Source organism: Meleagris gallopavo, chromosome 4 (genome assembly GCF_000146605.3).
Source record: "Meleagris gallopavo isolate NT-WF06-2002-E0010 breed Aviagen turkey brand Nicholas breeding stock chromosome 4, Turkey_5.1, whole genome shotgun sequence".
NCBI classification, from domain to species: domain Eukaryota; kingdom Metazoa; phylum Chordata; class Aves; order Galliformes; family Phasianidae; genus Meleagris; species Meleagris gallopavo.
Genome location: NC_015014.2, coordinates 28,710,722 through 28,733,748, shown reverse-complemented (window position 1 = coordinate 28,733,748; position 23,027 = coordinate 28,710,722). Strand labels below are relative to the sequence as shown.

The window sequence follows — 23,027 nt, the reverse complement described above, 5'->3', positions numbered from 1 at the left end:
TTTTAAGAGCATCATTACTGTTTTGCTAAAATGCTTTGATTTAGGAATAGTATTTTCATAGCAAACATATAAAACTTAATTTCAGCTCAGGTTGATTTTAGTCCATAGTTCAGTAAAGTTGTTACATGACTTAATCCAGAACATGTTTTCAAAGCTGCATATGAACAGCTGGCTACCTGCTGTGGGGATAGCTGCATGTGATCCTGAGCCTTTGTGTCTAGTACCTTTGTTCTTGTTCAATTGACCTGTATCATAAAATTACTTCATTTCTTGCTGCCATTCACATTCGCCTTGCCTCATGTGCCTGGAACAGTCTCCATTCTCTTGCATCCCTTGCATTTGTCTATACTTGCAGTTTTATAGCAGAGCTAATAGTGACCTGTCCTCAGTGTGTGAAGAGAAAATTTAGCTACAAAAGTGCTTGTTTCAGAGTGCATTTTTAGCACCTAGTTGTTCTCTACAGTTTTTTTTTCTGTTTTGGTATTGCAGAGCTAAAAACGAGTGAGGAGGGTTTTGTGGAACCTGTCATTATAGCACTCCATGAAAACTGCACCAGATGAATGCCTAAAGCAACTATTGTGGGAAACCACATCAAGATCCAGCCTGCGTGTACTTACATAGCAGCCTATTACAATTTATTCTGATCTGATATATGACAATGTCCTCCATAATCTCCGTGTAATCTAAAATTGTAGAAGTACAGTTGAACGTATCTTTTTTAGCCTAGAGAACACATTTCATACATTTCTTGGAAAAACTCCCAGAAGGGTAACTAGGAAGGGATGGGCTAACCTGAAAAAAAAAAAAAGAAAAAACACAGAAGACAACAAAGCCAAGATAAGCAAATTACAACTTCTCTTAAAAAAAAAAAATCTTTTTAAGTGTATAGGAGAGGTATAGATACAGTTGAACATTTGCATTCAACAAAACTATAAAACCAGTTCATTTCTCTCCTACAGATGTCATGAGAGGGCTCAAGGCACAATGTTCACTGCCAGTTCCTTCACACAGAACAATTTGTTTGACATGTAGAACACAAACTTCTTGCAGACTTTCCCACTTTCCCCTGACCTTCAAACAAGGCAAGCTTTTCATGTTATTTACTCAGAAAAGTGTAGCTGGGATCCAGCATGTGGTTTTCCACATTTCCATGAGATTTACAACTCAGATAACAAAAATCTTGTTCTGAAATGACACAGCAATATATCTTCTGACTGAAGGAAAACATGGGAGCATCCATCCCTATGCACACACTTCTCCATACTTGGTACTTCTTAGAGTCCATATGATCTGGTAGGTTTGGATAATTTCTTTCACTCCTCAATTCAGCCTCACCCTTTCCATCTAAGGCCACAGTTATCAAACCATTAGCTTGAAAGGCTCTGTTGTAGGAATAACATTTTTAGCCACCCTTGTGATACATCAAGACAGTACTCCTCTCAGAATCTGTAATCTTTCGCTTCATTTGAAGCCCCTGATTCACTGTGGTTTAAAAAAACTTGGAAGGAAAATGCATTCTTCGGCACTAAGGAAACCCACAGGCTTTTGGCCCTTGTGATTAATCTATCTGATGCACAGGAAAATAGATGCCTTCCTTCACTTTAATAGGCATGTCCCCAAAATAGCAGGCATGGTAAACATTGACCACCTCTTTACATTTCAGGACATTAACAGAAAAATCTCATTCAAGAGACATTGTTTTCAAAAATGTAGAATAAATTGCTGTATCTCCTTGAATACTATTGTTAAAAAAAGAAAGGCATCAGAAAAGAAGAGTTTTCTTTTCAGGTGTTCTGGTTCAAGAGAAACAGCTCTGATCTGTGGTAAAGGCTTTGCAGTATCCATGGAAGATAAGACAGACAATGATGGGAGAGCCAGAGCCTAGTGGGAAATATTAAGGCCTTCTGCATTTCAAGGTGAATGGTGAAGCTTCACACTCATGCCTTACAGAAACTTAAACTTGACTTTCCTTCTTTACTAAGCAGAAATCAGATTTTGCTGGAATCATTACTGGGAATGGTAAATGGCTTCATTTATAGATGCCACTGCAAGGGAAAATCCAGTTCCCTTCTCAATGAGCAGGAGTTCAGATTCCTTCTTGAAATTTTTGCAGTTCTCTTTCATGATCTCTTTCTACAGCACGGGAAAGAAGGTAAAATTATTTCACCCTGGAACTGTATTTTTAAAATAAATTTCAGATGGATATTCTGAGGATCTAATATGCAAGTTTTAATATTTCACAGAAAATAATAGAAATGCAGGATACCTTAAAGATTTCAGTTCTCCAGTGCTCTATCTATTCAGAAAAAATCAGTTTCAAGTATCTGCTGCACAGCAGATATTTGATCTTTGTATTTGCTTGTGCTTTCTGCAAATTATGACAACCTATAGCATGATGGTCAGTAGAATACTGCGCAGTTGATGCATCATTCCTGTTCTGTTTTGATGTAAGTTCTGTTAAAAAAAAAAACCACCATGAGTTAATGAGGAAATATATTTGAGAAAGTCAGAATAATATTTAAAAAAAATGAAAAAACAAGCAGCATCTTTTAAGAATGTAGAATACAGAGATGCATACGACCAAGCTGATTAGTAATTGTTATGGTAAATCACAGTGACTTCTAATAACAAAGAGAAACAGGCATTTCTGTTGTCATGTTCTGTTAACTCAAACAAGATAGTTATAGCAAGCCTCCCTCTTTGATTCCCTTAGTTTAGATACAGACCCTGCAGATTTACTGACCATTAGGCAGGCAGCGAAATGCTTTCCATTTATGTGCTTATTATCACTCATGGAGGGTGAACTTTCTACCATAACTGATTTTAAAAGAACATTTCTATGTTCCTTTCAAAAAGGAGTAATTTGCTTTAAATGCAGTATAGGATTTTTAAAGTTATCCTTAAACCATTTATGCCTTCCTCACTGGTAGAAAGTCTATCTTTAACCAAATTTGAAATGACTGTTTTTAAAAATAAAGTATGTGGCTTCTCCAGCTTTTCTAAACTATTTTGAAAATTATTCACTTAAATAGTAGTAACTAATTTAATAAAAATAATGTGGATCTCTTGGATCCTTGAGAACACACTGCTTTGCTGCTTTGAGAAACTGGTGTATGTGATGCATTCTTTGCTATATTAGTGATCAAGATGGCTCACTGAAGGGCCTAACGAGCTCCAGAAAAAAGGCAAGAAAGGGACAAAACTTGGCAGTGAGCAGTGGAGAGAGGACAGAAACAGTGGGAAGGAAGAAAAGAGACAGAAGGAAGACTAAGTCCACTGTTTGTAGACAGCATTATATTAGAGCAACACAAACATTGTTTAATTGGAAGCTGAAGCAGCTGAGCTGTTACCATTCCTGTTTTCTGTGCAGTTTAAGCATCTTCCATGTTTCCATGTAGATACTAGAAAAAAACACCAGTATGTGTTAATTAGGAAACACATCTGAGAAAGACAACAGAAACAAAGGAAGTGGCATTTTATGAGACCCTCGCTGTTCTCTCTGCTTCTGTCTCCTATCACTTACACTTATAAGTGAGGTAATCTTTCCTCATGCACTCACTGCCTGGCTTAACTTGATGTGTAGTTGTTTCTTCAGGTAGCTCAGTCCCGCTTCAAATAGCGCAGTACTCCATCCTCAGCATATTTTTGTAATATATATTTTAACTCTGTTACTATGCCTTAAATAGTGACCTGAAAAGCAGAAGACTGGTTAATAAAGCAAACAAGGCAAGCATTGTATCATATTACTCAAGATAAGCAAATGAAATAAGGATAGAGAAAGTAACAAGTAAACAACAAGCCTATTAAACGAACTTCAGTAGTATGCAAGGTTTTAAAACACCCAACGTAAGAATAAATTTGAGAAGTGAAGGGTAAAGAAGCCTTTCATGGGAAGAAGACTATGATTCATGCAAAGCAACCCCTTCTTTTTTTCCTAGTTTAAAATAAACCCAGTAAGCCTAATTTTGATGGAAATCATGAAATCTTTTGATACACTAGCCTTTCAAAACTTAGCTGAAAATGAGAAAGACTACAGTGTAAGAGAAAATAAGAATTTAGGGCTGAGAAATGAACTGGAATCAGATCAAAATCACAGAAAAACATAGATTTCTTGGTGTTAGACAGACTATACTATCTTCATTACCACTGCAAAAATAAAAAGTTTCAACATGTTACACTGAAACGGGAAGTGTATGTTTGGAGCGAAGTTACCAGCTGAATTTTCTAGGATTAGTTTGGAGACTAAAAATAGTGGATAGTATCATCACTAATTTTGGCACACAGTAAGTGCGCTTATGACATTTTCTGATGACAAAGTTTAGAGGCAGTGTCAAAGCAGAAAACGCCTAGAATATCATAAAGGTCATTGAACTTCAGTTACAGAAAGGGGGCGAGTTGAAAAGTCCAAAGTCCAAAGTTGTACCCTTTGAAATGACTAACAGGAATTTTCTATTACCTGCTAAAGGTTTATGATTTAGAAAAGAGTCTTAGGTAAATAAAACAAGAAATAAATCAGTATTTTCATCCATTGGAGCAAAACCACATCCCCTCAGGCAGAACTAGCTATGAAAAAAAATGTTTCCTTATAGACAGGCAAGTGTTCGATCCATTATGTAAGATTTTGATATGGCCTTTTCTGGAATAGTGTCAAATGGACAACAATCCTGATGAAAGAGATTTAAAGGATTTATCTTATTTAGCTTATAATCTTTATCTTTTATTCACTTGAAATCTGAGGAAATGTGTATTATCACTCTCTGAATACATTGGAGATAAAGAAAGGGGGAAAAAAATATCACCAGAAGGAAAGAATTTAAAAACAACTCAGTTTCAGCGTAAGATCACCTGCGTGTATTGTCATAAAAATGTATCTGGAAATTACAAAGATTTCCATATGTCTGGGATACAAACTACTGCAGCAGCTTCATTATAAGAGTATGGAGTAGAGAAAAAAAGATCCTGTGTTCTTTTTAGAGAAAGAAAAGCAGGTAAAAAGGCAACAAGATTTCTGTCCAAATATAAAGAAATAAGATTTAAATGATATGCAGCTGTGATCTGATCACCAGGACCTGGGTTAGGTGGCAATAAACTGGTCTCTCTTACTTGAAACTTTGGAAAACTTTACTATTCTGTTTCTTTTACAGCATACCCAGCTGCTCTTGTAACTACTTTTGGGACATTTCCAATGCAGTTACAGGAGGTCGATCTGTGTCCTTCTATCTGAGCAGTTCTACTTTCGTTTCCATTACAGCAAATAAGGAATTGTTTTCACTGTACTAACAATTCAGAGACAGAACCTCTTATGGTAAAGCTCTTGTATACCACCCATGAAAACAATTTGCTCCCCAGGGATAGCACCTCAACAGAAACAGCTTTCAAGTTTTAGTGAGTTTTTGGCAGAATGGAAAGGAGTTCTTGAATTTTATGTACCTATGACACAGATACATGCAGAGAGGGAGTCATCAGTACAGCAGAGATGAGGACTTATTTGAACATGTGCAGATGAAGGCCACATAAAAGGCCCAAGGGTTGGAACACCTCCCTGGGAGGACAGGCTGAGAGAGCTGGGGCTGTGGAGCCTGGAGAAGAGAAGGCTCCAGGGTGACCTGAGCGCGGCCTTTGAGTATCTAAAGGGGGGGGATGTAAGGAGGAAGGGGACAGACTCTTTAGCAGGGTCTGCTGTAACAGGACAAGGGGAAATGGTTTCACACTAGAAGAGGAGTGATTTAGCTAGGACATAGAGAAGACTACTTTTACACAAAGGGCATAGAGGCACTGGCACAGGTTGCCCAGCAAGGCAGTGGATACCCCATCCCCGGAGACAGCCAAGATCAGGCTGGAGGGGCTCTGAGCTCCTGATGGAGCTGCAGGTGTCCCTGTTCAGTGCAGGGGGTTGGATCAGATGGCCTTTAGTGGTCCCTTCCAACTCAAACAATTCTATGATTCCATGACAGCTTTCTACAGCTGCACAAACCCAGAGGTTCTGTTTGTCCTAAAGCTCAGCTGGTTTTGCCAACACAAGCAATTGGTCTAATAAAAACCCTTTCTCATTAAAACCTTGCCTTAAGCATCTTGTAAGCAACAGGGGAAAGCCAAAACTTGAAAGCTCTTCTTTGACTGCGTTGTTTATGATGCAAACAGATTATAAAAGTCTAAATAAAGTAACTAATGGACAGCTCTATCACTCCCAGTCTTGGGCTCTATGTTTTGGTGCCCTTGTTCAGTAACAACTGACTTCCACAGATGCACTGCCCCCAAGGCAACCAGTAACTGTGCTCATTCCCCTGGAAGGTCTGTGGAACAGCTCCCTCAGACAACCTTTCCTCCCATCTCCACAGCACAGGCAAGCTTGGGGTGTGCTGAAATCATGTGGCTCAGTACCTGTGCCAGCTTACAGCCCACTGCTGCAGCTCTGACATGGTAGCTCTTGCCTTCAGAGGCTCCAGGTCATTGCTGCACACCTGGGAGTGCCTGCCACTCAAGCCTTCCATTCTGGGACAGACACCTTTTTGTCACAGGGCCTTGGAATTAGGGCTTGACACTCCCACAGACAGAGCGACTATCAAGGAGGCCATTTTGGTGGTACTGTTGGCTCTGCTAGGTCAGGAAACATGAAAGGCAGTGGGCATCATGGGGCCTCACAGAGGGAAGACCTCAGAGTCCCCAGGAGGCCCCTTGGCTCTATGAAAGTGAGTAAGTTTATCCATAACTTCTTGATGCAAATTCTGCAGCTTCTGCTTTTCCAGAGACATTTAGCTCTAGGTCACAGCTTGTAAACTCTTCGGGTGGTCTCCTAAGGCAGCCAAGCACATGGGCTGTGCTTTTATTTTAAGGAAAAATGGGAAAACCGTTTGATTACAAAGGATGCTCAAGCAGGCCTCTTTAATTTTGATTTCTTCCCACTTTAAGCTATAAATATAGCTGAAGATTACAAAGGGTCCTTAAGTAAATACCAAAAGACAACATTTACAATTTTCCACACAGCTACACCCTAACCAATAATACAAGGGAATCTGTCCAAAACTTTGAAGTGTTATTACAGTTTGCAACATGGCAAAACACTGGAGTTCCTATGTATTTAGCCAGCTACCACTCCCTCAGCAAGTTTTTACATCTGTTTATTTGCTACATCAAAATACACGCTGTTAAGAGTCGTAGTAATTTCAAGACATTTGTATCACAAACTCACATTCACAACGTCTCTTTAGCTTTTACTTACATGATAAAAAATAATATTTGTATTTAAGCCATTTTGAGAGGGAAAGGAAGCCTTTGATATGATAAATCTATTTTGTCCTTAGTTGTTTTCTTCCCTCTGAATGTTTTTCCCATGGTTCTAGCAAGAAATTTTTCTAAAACATATTTCCTGCATTGGATCCTATTAAATAAACAAAAGAAAGCAGAAGACAATAAATTAGTATTGTTGTTTGTAACCATTTGGTAGCACATATAAGCATCAATTGATACAAATGATGTAATTTACCAAATGATATAATAAAACAATTACAAGTATGGTGATTTATTTTATTTCAATTGTCCATCACTTAGATTACAGTAACTTGTGTGCCTTCCAAAACCAGATTCAGTGACTGAATTATTTCAAAAGACCAAGTTTTATGGTTTGTTTTATTGTTGGTTGATTGGTTTTAATTTGTTTGTTCATTTGTTTAAGTTCAGAATTTGTCAGGTTCTATTGCTTATGTTTTAATCTTTTTCCAAAGTGACTTTCACCTGCAGTAATGCTCTGTAACAAACTCTGTAACATTCATACCCCAATCAAAATTGCACTCTCCCTTCTGGTAGACATACTGCATTGCAATCTCACTTAAAAGCATTTAGTATGACTAAGATGCCAGCTCTCTTCTTGTGTAGTTTGGGGTACTAAAGTTTATGGAAACACCTTAATGGACCTCAACATCTCAGTCAGGTGCAGACTAAAAGGTCAGAATGTTTATTTCTCAGAAACAAATAGTAAGCTTTTCAGTGGGAGTGAAGTTGATATTTACCACGTATTGCAGCTTCTCTTTGCTACAGTTATAAGAAAGCCATTAAGTTTATGCAAGAAAGGCCAAACATAATCCACTAAAGTCATGTGCAGTTTGGTTTCTAAGATTTTTATGGAAAGTTAAAAGAAAACATTTGGATAGAACACTGAATTGCAATGTTAGGTTCTAGGAATGAGAACAAAAATATTTTGCTATTAAATGGAAATATTTTAATTCTATTAGAAACCACAGAGTCTGTAATGCCTGCTCAAACCCCTGGTTCTACAGAAATGCATTAACAATGCATTTCAAGTATTTCTATCAGATGGGTACTATGTATTTGATGGCTCTTAGCATATAGAATTCTACAGTACTATGTAGTAATCCCATCCCAGTGTTATTAAAAGCTACGTTGCTTCATTTGAACAGTTCTGACAGTTCCTTGGTAAAGTATATCCACACAAAAATTAGTCAGAACCGTAGTGCTATATGGATGGCTGTGCAGCAGCATAGACTGGTGTTTGCTTCAAGCACCCCCATAGGCAGCAGGATTACTGAAGAAAAACACACTTTTTATGGACAATACAACAAGCATTTCTGAAACTCAATATTTACAAGCAAGCCAACCTGAAATCCTGTGTTTCTGCAATAGAAAGTTACAGTTTGCAAAGAGCACACAGTTTATTTCTTCTGAAATTTTAGAAAAGTATGGAGCAATGCTAAACCAATTAAAGCCACAAAGCCAACTGCAATTATTAAAGCAACTTACTTAGACTACCCAAGAATGTAAGTGTGGGTATTCAGAATGTGCTGTAGCACTTATTACACCCATAAGTGTTCTCATTCTTATGTTCCCTGCTCTAATATTCAGAAATAGAGAGAGTAATAGTTTTCCAGTAATTTTTCTTAGCCAACACAACGTATTAGTTGTAACGCTAACTTGATAGATTTACAGCATGTTGCTAAAACAGAATATCAGTTCGTTACCTAGAATTATGGAAGAATATTTGAACTGCAACCATAGAAATAAAAAGAAAAAAATATTCTATGAAATAAACAGAACAACTTCAGGAAAACAAGAAGAAAAAAATCTTTTATTTTATATTATATATAATACACAAGCTCCCCAATTAAGTGATAGATTCTCCTTCTCTGAAAATATTCAAGTATTATCTGGATGTCTACATGTGACACCTACTATAAAAAAAAAACTACTAATCAGGCAAGTGAACTCAACAACCTCTGGAAATCACTTCCAAGCCCTACAATTCTGTGATTCTTTGCAATATAATGGAAAAGAATGACAACATAGTAACAAGAATCTAAGCTATAACAAACAACGACTTACTCAAACACAACAACCATAAACACAGCCATAAAAGAACAAAGATACTTACATTCAGAAAATTTCAAGTGTGCAGGAAACTCCAACAAAACACCCTCACCTGCACTGCCAACTTTAAATGAAGTCTGGGAAGGGGTGGATCCTGGCTACACCCCTTCTGGTCACTCAGGTACATTACATGCACCTGAGCGCCCCTGGATTGACCCCACCTTCCTAGCAGGTGCTCAATCACTGGTTCAAGCCCTGATTTAGCATTTCCACTACATCTTTGAATGTTCCTAGTTCAGTACTCAAAGAAGGTAGCTTTTAAAATATTTATTTAGTATAATATTCTTGTAACTACTAATACTGTCTGAAGGTTTATTGACATAGTCATCTCTATAGGAACTATTGCATCATGACCTGAACATCTGATTGATCACCTGAAACAAGCACTGAGTCAGCCATGGGAGCACAGGTGAAGGCAATTCAGCTGTGTGACCGGAAGGGGTAGAGCCTGGCTGCACCTCTCCTAAACCCCATTTAAGGGCTGACTTTGATTGAGGAAGCTTTTTTCTCTGGGGATTGCTCTTTTTGAAGTTTTTCCTGCAAGCCCAGGGTGTGGGTAAGCTTTTCCATTCATTTTTAATTAGCCTTTTCTTGTATGATAATCTTTCTAATTACGCAATTGCTAAAGATCAGTATAACTTCTCTGTATATTGTTGATTATACATCATTGTATTGACCAGAGTGTTATGGGGGGGTGTACATGTAAAGATGGCCCAACTTTAAGAATGGTCAAGAGAACTGCTTGTACTGGTTTTTCTAAAAGCATTACTGATGGTAATCCTGATTAGAAACCCTTCCTCAATACTAATGCTTTTGGGAGTTCTACAGATTAGGTGGAAGAAAATTGACTAAATTTGAAATAAGAATCTGTTTATTACTGTCTACTAACTTCAAGGTCAGATTATTTTAACTTCAAGTTTTATCTCATTGTCTCTCTTAGGATACAGAAAATAATCTACTAAATTGCTCTTCAGAGAATCCAGTTCTATGTAACAAAGTTTAATCAATTTTATTTAAATTCAGCAGATTATACATCAGAATTAAGATGGCTGTCTAGTCTGTATCTTTGACTGTGAGGAGGAGAAGGTAAATGAATTACCAAAAGTTACTTTTTGTGGATTTTCTTATTTTCTGTCTTTTTAAATTTGCTAAAGAAAGTTACATGATATACAGCAAATACTAAAGTCTTAAAATTTAAGTTGGTCAAAATGGATTTAATCTTTTTGTTTTTGTATGTATCTCTTAACCAGCACAGCTTTAAAAGTAACTTAATCTTTGAATTGTCTTCTTGAATGTGTATTTATATCTTAATTTTTTATAATAAACAATAATAAATATGTGGTATGTAAGTATTTAGAGGACATTATACTGAAGAGACAAGACAAGGGGAAGTTGGAATAGAATATTTAAATCAAATTATAGACTACTGTTATTTGATTAATGTTGATCTGTTCTTATTATATAAATAGGAATGATTTAAATACAAAGCAAGTTAGATGGATGGGGACAACTGAAAAACAGTGGGTTTTGTAATGTATTTTGTAAAGCGTATTTTATTGATCTCCTTCCTTTTCATATGTCTTCTGGACACACTTCATTGAAATGGAGAGTGAATAAATATATCTAGGTTTGGTGCAGAATGGTACAGATTTCAGCAAACTGAAAATCAGTCTAAAACAAAGCTCCATTTTTCAGAATGTAGCCAATTTACCCATTCAGTAGCACATCTTTACTTGTAATAGTGTGACCTGCAATGTCTTAAATGTAGGAAAGGCTATTCTAGAGCTGGAGCAATACTTAACAATGAAGTTAAAACAAACAATTAAACAAAAACCTAAATCCAAATAGGTTTTACTTGTAGATGCTAAGTTCCAAATGATTCTTCATAATGTAAATAAAAATCTTGGGATGCCTTGAGTATTCCCTGAGGAGTTCATGTTGTTGAGGCACCTTGAGAAACAGGTCTAAATCCAGATGGTTTTTTAATGCTTTAGCAAGTAATCCCTCCACAGGATTTACATGTAAGATGTTTTTCCTTGTTGATATATGTAGCCTACTGCTTCAATATTTTATATGTTACAGTATGCAAACAAAAGTAATTCAGTGACAGCTCAAGCCATAGACATTGTAGATTTGCAAAGTTATTTCTCTGTTGTTTTAAATAGAAATGAGAGCTACATTCAAATGAACTAGCTCAGCCACTGAAAGTAGTGTAGCTATGGCAGCATGCAGTTCAGTGTCAGCTGTAAGATGTTCCTGTGAAAGTAAGTAAATATTTGGATAACTTGTTGGCAGAGTTCTAGTGCTGCAACAGTACCCAGCCAGCACATGTGGCACTCAGAAAGAGCTCTGCCTAAGGGCATTGCTGTACCTGTCAGCTGCTCAATGCTGCAGAGCAGGCTGTGGAGCTCTCATGAACTGGCTAAGAAAAGGAAATGAAAAACTCTATTCTGCTTGTGAGTGTGTGTGTGTGGTAATCTCTTAATCAAAAGTGTAAGACTAACAATTGCTTCTGCCCAGCTTTGAACTGTCAGGTACTTTTCTCTTCCAAGTATTCCAGTATAATCATTATCAGCACATCCAAACAGTATTACTGCTTCCTCTATATGCATGTTTTCTATAAATACGATGTTTATCTATTCATCTAATTATTTATATGATCACTTTACAAACTTATTTTTGTTTCAGTACTACTACACTGAGGGGCTTTGCCAGGAGTGCTTCAAAATGTTCATGGAAGGCCGGATGCCATTCCCCTAAAAAACTGCAAACCTGGATCACTTAAGTTGCTTCATAATGCAGCCTCAGCTCGGGGCCAAAATACATGTGACCAGCGTGTGCTGGTCTCAAACATACAGGGTTGGTCACTTAATATCTACGTGGGTTTATTTCTGCCTTGGAAAAGTGTAAGCAGGCTAATGCTTTGAGGCCAAACTGGTATCCCATTAAAGTGCATTCTGAGGCTTGTTGCTTAAGCTGAGGCACCAGTGCCTTTACATTTGGTGTGTGAGGGTAGATTTAACGAGGTGATTGAGGTATTATTAGCAACTAAATGATTGTTAGAAATGATTGTTAGAAACTGCTCTAGCAAGTCAGCTGACTTAACAACTCTGCTGCCCTTAAAATTGATTTCAGGAATGCTTTTTTTCCTAGCATCTAATTTCTTTTAGATATGAATAATTTACAGGCTTCTTTTATGATACGCCACAAAGGATCAATACAGATATAAAACCTACCAATGTATATGCCAGCTATTGCAAAATTGTATGCTGTTCTTTTCAGAGAACAAATTTCAAATACATGCACCAATTCAATATAAATTATTTTCCTTAAATCATATGAGCTATCAATTAATTCAATAGCTAGTAGTGTTTCTTAGTCTTTTTTTTTTATCTTCCTCCTAATTACCAAGTCAGATATCACTGTTAATTTTCAGTGCTCAGCACAGGTTAACAGTAATAGCCATTCTTTTCTCAGGGTTCATTTCTAACTGCTGGAAGTTTCTGTTGGGGAAAAATAAGACAAATTGAAATAAGGAGTAATGCTAATAGTTAGAACCTGTTTCCAAAATGGTGGCAGTAGCATTGTTTGGTAGGTATTTTATCATATTTATGCTTTTAGGTATTTGTTATGCACAGGCATTAGGAAATACTGTTATTTAGATGGCCTATACTCATTTGGCTCTGTGGTTTTTGTCAGACAAAGTCATAGAGATGCATTTGTCCAAGAACATCTGAGCTCTGCAAAATGTGCAGTTTGGTCTCCATACTGTTACAACTAGGCTTCAGAAATCAGTGTTGGTATGACTGATGATAGTTTGCTCTGTCCAGAATGGCTTGGATCTGATCAGAAGGTTCTACCTTTAAGAATTGAGTTGGACAATGGGGGCAATTTACATAACAGGATTGAAGGGACATAAACTGAAGCATTGCTATGCTCTATAACCTGAAAATTCAATTGGCATTAGTATTTATCTCAAATCTAGTTGGTTAAACATAAAAAATGGACAGGAGCCAGTGAATGTTGTTGGTTGCTGTAAAGAGCAACATCTTCTGAAAGGGCATGTAAGCCATGAATGCTGGGTACTCTATACATTTTTTCCTCAAATATATATAAGCAGAGTTTGTCACCCACTGACAAGATATCGTCAGAGCCAAGATTTGCCTGGTTCTAAAAATAGCATGAAATAGATGTATTTTAAGCTTCCTTTAGTTTGGAGACAATAAATGTTTAGAAGTTAGATTTATTAAGTTTATAATCTAAACAAAATTTTGCCAAACTTCTAAGTCTGACAGGTTTTACTAGTTCTTCATTTACAAACTTGTTTTCAGTGATGAATTGACATAGCATTTATACTCAGGGTAATTGGTTTGGATAATGTCCAATATGTGGCTATCTGGAATATAATACAAAGCCTTCGTAGGTCTGACCGTTGTTGTAATATGCATCTACACTTTATTCGACCCTGGCAGCTCTCAGTATTCTAAACCATATTTCTCTACTTCCTTTGCTCCTCAGAGATTTTTTAGTGCATTTTATTTTCTGTATTAAAACCAATGTTAGCTACCTACCGTTCTGGGGGTGTATACTTCTATATGATATTGGAATGACTCACATCCTCCTGTACAAGATCCTAAAACACAGATAGCCACTGTTATGGTCTACTGATGTGTTTAACTTTTAATTTTCCTTTAAAATTCAAAAAATATCCTTTCATTTTCTCATTCCTACTGCATATAGCAGAAGGAAAATTGAAAACAAAACCACCTCACTTCTGTTCACCATGGATACTTTAGTTTCATTTGTAATGTTGGCAGAAAAGTGTATGGCTTTGGAAGGGATTACTTAACTACTTCTTCAGTGCTAGAGGCTCAGAGGTATCAGAAGCTGTGCATGTAGCAGCAGTAAAGGCAGGCCACCACTGGTAATACCAACTCTTGTCCCTGGGTTGGATCATCCATGATTTTGAAATGGCTCACTGCCCAAGAGCAGTGTGCATACCACAGAAATTCCCATTGGAAATTTGTATTCTAAAGGCAAAGCAGAAAGCATGTCTTCTGAGGTGCCATGACAAAATAAAGAATCCTACTTTTTTTTTACTCTAACAACTGTAAATATTTTAAAATACAAAATACCATAAGACTAGAAAAGACTTCAGTTACTACTGCCACTGTCTGATAGACCTTCAAGAAGCTCTTTATATTTCACTTGAGCTATTAAAAAATGGATAAAATATCTCTGCTGCAGTGTGCTAAATCACAAGAGCCTTCTTAATTGGCTTTGCCATCCTGGGAACTGTAATGTCAAATTTAGTTGAGGGTACAAAATGACAGTTCTTCAGAATAAGAGGGCTTTTACCCTTGCACCTGCTTTTCAGACATGAGAACATCTTCAGCAGTTGACAAAAATTGAGAAAACTTGACAAAGCCCCACAAGTTTTCTTATCACTATTATAATATATAGAATAACTGTTAAAACTAAACAATTTTAGAAGTTAAATTGACTTTCTCTACCTGTACTGTGTACAAATTACACACAAATTGTGCAGTTAGCCTTGTACATACTTGTTTCTTTTTTTTCTTTTCCATAGAATCGCTCTCGTTGAAAAGACCTTAAAGATCATCAAGTCCAACCACAACCTAACCATACTACCCGAACTAACAACCCTTTGCTAAATCATGTTCCTGAGCACCGCAGCCAAATGATTTTTAAGCACATTCAGGGATGGTGACTCAATCACTCCCTGAGGAGCCCATTCCAGTGCTTAACAACACTTTCTGTAAAGAAGTGTTTCCTGATATCCAACCTTAACTTACCCTGGAGCAACTTGAGGCCATTTCCCCTTGTCCTGTCACCAGTGAGAAGAGACCAGCCCTGCTCTCGCTGTAAGCACCTCTCAGATTTTGGAAGAGAGCAATAAGGTCTCCCCTCAGCCTCCTCTTCCCAGACTGAATGGCCCCAGTTCCTTCACTCTCTCCTGGTAGGGGATATTCTCCAAGCCCTTCACAAGCCTTGCTGCCCTTCTTTGGACCTGCTCCAGCACCTCAATGTCCTTTCTGTTCTGAGGTGCCCAAAATTGAACACAGCACTCAAGGTGAGGCCTTACCAATACTGAGTACAGGAGCAGGATGACTTCCCCAGTCCTGTTCACCACACCATTCCTGATCCTAGTCAGGATGCCATTGGCCACCTGGGCACACTGCTGGCTCATATTCAGCTGACTGTCCATCAATACACACCAAGGTCCCTTTCCATCAGCAGCTTTCCAGCCACTCCTCCCCACGCCTGTAGGGTTGCCTAGAGTTGTCGTGACCAGCGTAAGCTTTGTTGATTTACAGTTATCCGTCTGTGTTCTAAATTATCTTATATTTCAATCCCAGGAAGAGATAGAAATACTGTAGGCAACAATTTATAATAGGAAATGAATGCTCAGTATAAATCTATGTTTTTGTTTCCACATGTGCTATTTTAAAAGTTAGTTCCCAGACTAACTTGTTTGAAATATACTTTTTAATGTGTTTATAGGCTCAGCTGCTCTGTATTAACTCTAAAAAAGGCATTCATCATGGAAAGCTTGACCCAGAGTTAATTTTAGAGGTGCTAGCAAATGCTGCTGTTATAAAGCCTCTTTTCCTGTTTATGGTAAGAACAGATATTCTCTTCTCCCTATACTTACTATCTTGCCAAAACCAGGGATCATTAGCAAGGTAAATCTTTGCTTTTTTAGTGCTTCTGTCAATAAAATTAAAGGAGACACACACAACACCTCTACAATACTTTATTATTTTTTTTCCAAGTAGAAACCCATGAAATATTTAAATAGTTAAAGAAATAATGTTTTAGTCTACATTTTTCTCATTACTACCACTGATGTTATTTGCATTTATTAGGAGTAATATCAGGTTAACATATTTTTTTCTAAATTGCGTGCAATTTATTGTTGAAACATGAAGAAGTGCTCACAGTTTATCTTGCACAGATAATTTCTGTGAAAAGATAAAGGTGACCACAAATAAGACAAAAGTATACATCCATTAGTGCTTAGGATATAAGGCCAACTACCTATTTAGCAAGCAGTCATGCAAAACCCTGGGAAGTCAATAAATATATATGGACAACCGTACCTTTTCACCCACATTCAGTAATAGAAGTGCAGACATACAGTCAGGTTTCCATTTTCATGTGAGGATCTCAAAATTATTTGACAAATGGGCAGAGAAATGGGGAGAAAAATAAGGACTTTTCAAATATATGTAGAAATTATGTGTAGATTTCAAATACAATCCCAAACTCTCAAAACCTTTGATGGAGAAGGCTGATCTCAGGTCCCTCATAAATACATTGTCAAAAAACACTCCGAAAATATAGTTAGAAGCAACTTGCCCAACATCAGTGTGGAGCTGAAAATAGAACTCCAGTATTCTATTTAAAAATCCCAAGATAAACACTAGATTTACAGTATTTCCAATAGACTATACAGTTGTTGGGTGGTTGTTTTTTTTTTGGTTATTTTTTAAAGTTCTTTTGGCAGGCTAATGAAGTTTAGCATTACACTGTGGGCTTAAATGACCTTCTTTCCTTCTGTAGCATTCTTGGAACAATGTTATAATATGATCATGTTAAAAGGATTTTTCCATTACCTTCTGATTCTGAGGTTGTTCTCATGTTTTTGTGTACCTTACTGATCTGCCTTGCATCTTTGCAAGCATACATGCAGCCACTCCCCCTGACAGCAATATGATTTATTCAAATAATTATTTATTCTCATAATTATTATAATATTCTAATAATTATTATTATAAGATTTATTCAAGGCACCCTATACTTTTGTAAATAAAGTGTGGATGCATATAGATTAAAAAAAAATACTGAACATTATCTTACAAATAACCAAATTCTTACAATAATTAACTGAATATCCATTACACATTAACCCTTCCAGCAGGATTGAAAACATGAAAAACTATAAAACTTTCTTTAATGCTTAAAATCTTAATATCTGTATGGTATGTGAAAAAACTGATTTTGATTCAGGGTAACATGTCAAAATGCTGCTTATTCTCATTGATTACACTTGATCAGTAAGTACACTTACCAGGTATATAATTGTCAGGCCATTAGATGCCAATGCTTCCTCATAGAAGTTGCCTGATCAGCAGCGTTTCCGTAAGTCACCCAGTTATTGCTGAGTCAGAAAGGAGCACTACTTTTGAGTAAAAGCCTAATACACTTTATCTTTCTTCATAATATGAGAATCATAGAATCATAGAATTACCAAGGTTGAAAAAGACCTAAAAGATCATCCAGTCCAACCGTTCTCCTATTACCAATAGCTCCCACTAAATCGTGTCCTTCAACACAACATCCAGTCTTTCCTTGAACACCCCCAGTGTCGGCGACTCCACCACCTCCCTGGGCAGTCCATTCCAGTGCCTGACCATCCTTTCTGAAAAGTAATACTTCCTAATGTCCAGCTTGAATCTCCCCTGCCGTAGCTTGAAACCATTCCCTCTGGTCCTATCACTAATGACACGAGAGAAGAGGCCGACCCCCAGCTCACTACAACCTCCCCTCAGGAAGTTATAGAGAGCAATGAGGTCTCTCCTGAGCCTCCTCTTCTCCAGGCTGAACATTCCCAGCTCCTTCAGCCTCTCCTCATGTGGCCTGTGTTCCAGACCCTCACCAGCTTTGTTGCCCTCCTTTGAACACGTTCGAGGGCCTCAATGTCTTTCTTGCAGTGAGGGGCCCAAAACTGGACACAGTACTCGAGGTGCGGCCTCACTAGTGCTGAGTACAGGGGAACAATCACCTCTCTGCTCCTGCTGGCAACACTGTTTCTGATGCAAGCCAGGATGCCATTGGCCTTCTTGGCCACCTGGGCACACTGTCGGCTCATGTTCAGCCGAGCGTCAATCAATACCCCCCCCCCCCGGTCCATTTCCTCTACGCAGTCCTCCAGCCACACTGCCCCAAGCCTGTAGCATTGCCTGGGGTTGTTGTGGCCGAAGTGCAGGACCCGGCATTTGGTCTTGTTAAACCTCATCCTGTTGGCTTCAGCCCAGCTCTCCAGCCTGTCCAGATCCCTCTGTATGGCCTCGCTACCCCCAGGCAGATCCACACTTCCAGCCAATTTGGTGTCATCTGCGAATTTACTGAGGGTGCACTCGATGCCCTCATCCAGGTCATCAATAAAGATATTGAAGAGGACAGGCCCCAGCACCGACCCCTGGGGAACACCACTCGTGACCGGTCGCCAGCTGGACTTAACTCCATTCACCACCACTCTCTGAGCCCGGCCCTCCAGCCAGCTCCTTACCCAGCCAAGAGTGTACCCATCCAAGCCTCGGGCTGCCAGCTTCTGCAGGAGAATATCGTGGGAGACAGTGTCAAAGGCTTTGCTGAAGTCTAGGTAGACCACATCAACAGCCTTTCCCTCATCCACCAGATGGGTCACTAGATCATAGAAGGAGATCAGGTTGGTCAAACAGGACCTGCCTTTCATGAACCCATGCTGGCTAGGCCTGATCCCCCGGTCATCCCGCACATGCCGCATGATCTCTCTCAAGACAATCTGCTCCACAACCTTCCCTAGCACCGAGGTCAGGCTAACAGGCCTGTAGTTCCCCAGATCCTCCTTACGACCTTTCTTGTAAATGGGAGTCACACTGGCAAGCCTCCAGTCTTCTGGGACCTCACCAGTCAACAAGGAGCGCTGATAGATGATGGAAAGCGGCTCGGCTATCACCTCCGCCAGCTCCCTCAGCACTCTCGGGTGGATAGGAATCCAAGAATCCTCATATTTCTGATTCCAGTATAGTTCCTTCTTCAAAGCTGATCATTTTGTAAATGTTTTATACTTTCATATGTTTTATGCCTATATCTGAACTGGCATAATGCCAATTCAGCTCAGAGCATAATCAGTATTGATCATATTCAGACTAGATACAAGAGTCCCATCAGCTTCAGCCTGTAGAATGCTCTTTCCTTGCCATCATACCTTGTACTGCCTTTCCTGGTGTGTGCAACATCTACAACTCCTTGTGATTAATTCGTAAGAGAAGAAGAATCTTCCCTTTTAACAATGAAAACATCCCAAAGGTCTGCCTACATATAAATTTGCAGTATCAAAATCAAGGTTATGCTATGGTGTTTTCCATTAAGATATATCATAGAAAACTGTCAACCTCCTCACCTCTTGTAAGATCTGCCACTCCTAAGCTCTTTATCTCACCAGATGATAGGAAGAACCCTTCTCCCTGTATTATGAGTCACCCTTTCTGCATTCTCCTCCAAATCAATTAAAAAATATTAATCAAAGGAAAAGACACATTAGAACATTCTTTAACTACAGCAAATGTACATTTGGCAGGACATAACACTTCCCAGATCCCTTTACTTTGGCTTCATGCCCATCATAAACCATATAGTCACATCTGTGTGATGATATGTGCAAACTGGCATAGAGACTTGTCAGGAAATGTTTATTCAATCTAAAAAGTCATCCATCTATCAACTGTTTCTCAACTGGGGCCTTTGTGCCAAATTTCTTGGGCATGACTTTCCATAAGTAAAAAGAGGGCATTTTGCTGTCACGTAAGAGAGCTCAGAATTACTTCTGATACATTTCAAATACAGTGGAACAAAGGTTTTCATGCATTTTTTCACCAAGCTCATGCATCTTTTGAATTCCTTAAAAAAGAATACATATTAAAGGCCTGCTAATATGCAGAATATCAAAAGAAATGTGCCTTTTGAAAGTCAGACTGATCTATGAGTCAACCGTCTTTCACTTGTTGATATCTCCATGACTTGGTTCATGACTTACTCTCTTGAAGGATATCTGTCAAAATGTCTTCAGCCACCACTTTGCTTTCAGATTTAATTCTACAGCCCCGCCCAATACAATGGAGAGATTTGAGATTATTTGTGTATCTTCCAGTATTTTTAAATTAGCAAAGGAATAGGTTTGGGCTTGTGTTAAGGCATTACATATTTGAGGAACATCACTACAAACTACACTCAAAAAACGGCACTAAGAGCAGCAATTTTTTTAATTCAACATATAACTACAAAATCATTGTGGTCCTTTTCAACCCAGGCCATTCTATAACTAGATTAAGTCCAATTTGTTGGTTGCTTGACCTTTTTATTTAAAAGTTTTAAAAAAGCATCTCCATTTGTGCTAATCAGAAAGAAAATAACAAATGAGTACTATGATAAATAAACAAGCCACTGGAATAGATAAGCAGGTACAATCTTATTCTGCCACTTCTGAAGCTTCTTGCATTGCCTGCTATCAAAGCTAGGGCAGCAGATTAGACAGGAGGTTAACCTAGTATTCTGTTTCTTACTGTATGTTCCATTCTGAATTTATGTTCAGGTGACAATAGCAGTCATATTTTTTTAAGTAGACCAGTTATCCTTCATGCAGTAATGTCAGCTGCTTAGGCTTAAAAATAATTGCGTCTAAAAAAATCTTCAAACTAATAGAATCCTAAAATGTAAGACAATGAGATAAAAATGACACCAGATACAAACCTCACTGAGGTGTGGTAAAGCTTAGTGCTTTTGGATTGCTCATTCACCTTTGAGTCTTACTTCTTTCTCATTCATTTTTTCCTCCTTTCCCAGATGAAACTCTCCTTCATAGAAAAAGCACGTACAGAGAGGCAAAAAAGAGATTATCTAGCAAGTCCTGTGTTCAGCTACTGCTAGTTTGTATTAGGATTTATTTAACTGCTTTTTGTTTTGCATTACCAACGTGGAAAGAAAGAAAGAAACAAACAAAACACTATAGAGTTCTTGTTAAAGAGGACAGCTGCTAGCAGTGAAAGCTCTAGCAGAACTATTCTGCTTCAGAGAGGCCTGCTGCAGAAATAAAGAAATAAATAAAAATCCTTAAGCTTAGGAAAAATCAACTGAGATCCCTAGAGGAAGTAAAAAGAGAGCTTCACGGGAAAGATGAGGTCAGAGAGGTTAGATAGGAAAATTGTTCTGAAGTATGATGAGAAGATAAAGTAGGTAAGAGTGAGTGTCAAAGAAAATGGGCTAACTGTATTGCCTGTTGACTTAGTGGTAATTGTTACAGCTATGCCATCTTCTTTTAGTTTTCATGCATTTCATGTCATATCCAGAAATTCTAATGGTGTTAGAGCCTTAATAAGCCTTTTCAGCTGCCTGGCATCTTTCTTCTGATATACTAATTGTTTTCATAAATGTCACCTCTTTTCCTAAAGAGGCTGAGAATATTTCCCATGTTTCTGCTTGACACAGTTTCCTAGAAACATCCTGATCTTCTGACTTGCAAATACAGAAGACAAACTGGAACTGTTTATCACTGATACCCTGTTTCCTTTCTATACCTTTTGTCAAGTACCTGTGCTCATACTGTTTTTTTCCAAAGACTTGTTTCTTATGAGGAATGCTTTTATTATGTCTGGAGAAGAGGAGGCTCAGGGGAGACCTTATTGCACTTTACAACTTCCTGAAGGGAGGTTGTGATGAGGAGGGTTTTGGCCTCTTCTCCCAGGCAACAAACAGGACTCGAGGAAATGGCGGCATGTTGTACCAGAGGAGGTTTAGGTTAGAAATAAGGAAGAACTTTTTCTCTCAAAGAGTGGTCAGGCACTGGAATGGCTTGCCCAGGGAAGTGGTGGAGTCACCATCTATGGCAGTGTTTAAGAGGCATCTGGATGAGGAGCTGCGAGATAAGGTTTAGTAGCTTGTGGCAGCAGTGGTAATGGGAGGACGGTTGGACTAGATCTTGCAGGTCGTCTCCAACCTTGTGATTCTATGATTCTATTCCAGTGATAGTGTGTACAGAAAGTGCTCTGAATGACAGAATGGTTTGGGTAACCATTCAGCCCCAATCCCTGCCGTGGGCCCTGTGCCCCCAACCAGCTCAAGCTGCCCTGGGTCCATCCAAGCTTGGGCACCTCCAGGGATGGGGCACCCACAGCTGTGGACAGCAGTGCAAGAGCCTCACCACATTCTAAGTAAAGAATTTCTGCCTAATATGTAACCAAAATCTTCTATTCAGTGATTTGGTATGCACGTATTTTTAGACAGACAATTTTTGGCTTCAGTAGTATGGGGAACTTGTTTTACGACCGTTAAACACTCCTTTTATTTCACAGCTTCTAAAGCTCTGAACACTGAAAGCACTCCCAAAGCAAACAGTGCTCCAACCCAAAACAAGAGGAGAATAACAAACAAACAAAAACCACGGGAGATTCCAAAGGGAAAAAGAAAATAAAACAACGTGACTTTTTGATACAGCTTTTTCTGGTTTTGTAACTGAAATGCTGAGAAAGTAACACAGAGGTTTTGTTGTTTCTTTGTGCCTGTTCTTGCTTTGCTTCTAAGAAGATCACCGTCACCCTAAATCAGTGTTTCAGTTTCCTACGTGCTTTAGTAGGGAATGTAAGTTCAAGCAAAGCTTCAGCATTTATTTTCCCCCCAAAATTACACAACGATGTTGTCAGTAACGTACAAACTCCTGAAAACCCTAGTAAAACCGCAGCGCCTCTGCTCCGTTAATTTGGGTAATGAGAAAAGCCAGCACGGCGATCTCACAAACCGCACGAAACGCGGAAGCCAACCAACCGAGGGCTGGCCGTAGCACGCTTTCCATGGCCCGGCCCGGCACA

At 38.5% G+C, this 23,027-nt stretch overlaps 2 long non-coding RNA genes across 5 annotated transcripts; one reads left to right on the top strand and one right to left on the bottom strand.

The window, feature by feature from the left end:
- Window positions 1-391: 391 nt before the first annotated feature.
- LOC104910662 lies at window positions 392-9,476 on the bottom strand. 3 transcript variants are annotated; one of them, XR_002114243.1, is made up of 5 exons: window positions 9,383-9,473; window positions 7,220-7,378; window positions 3,524-3,690; window positions 3,314-3,401; window positions 392-2,454 (listed from the first exon to the last, which is right to left on the bottom strand). It is a non-coding gene; the product is annotated as an uncharacterized LOC104910662 (long non-coding RNA). The 3 variants fall into 3 exon arrangements; XR_793308.2 differs by having other exon boundaries at window positions 3,351-3,401; XR_002114245.1 differs by lacking the exon at window positions 7,220-7,378 and having other exon boundaries at window positions 9,383-9,476.
- A 324-nt stretch (window positions 9,477-9,800) lies between these two features.
- Window positions 9,801-14,802, top strand: LOC104910661. Of its 2 annotated transcripts, none has more exons than XR_793305.3 (3): window positions 9,801-9,934; window positions 10,402-10,464; window positions 12,067-14,802. It is a non-coding gene; the product is annotated as an uncharacterized LOC104910661 (long non-coding RNA). The 2 variants fall into 2 exon arrangements; XR_793306.3 differs by having other exon boundaries at window positions 9,802-9,934; window positions 10,405-10,464.
- Window positions 14,803-23,027: the final 8,225 nt, after the last annotated feature.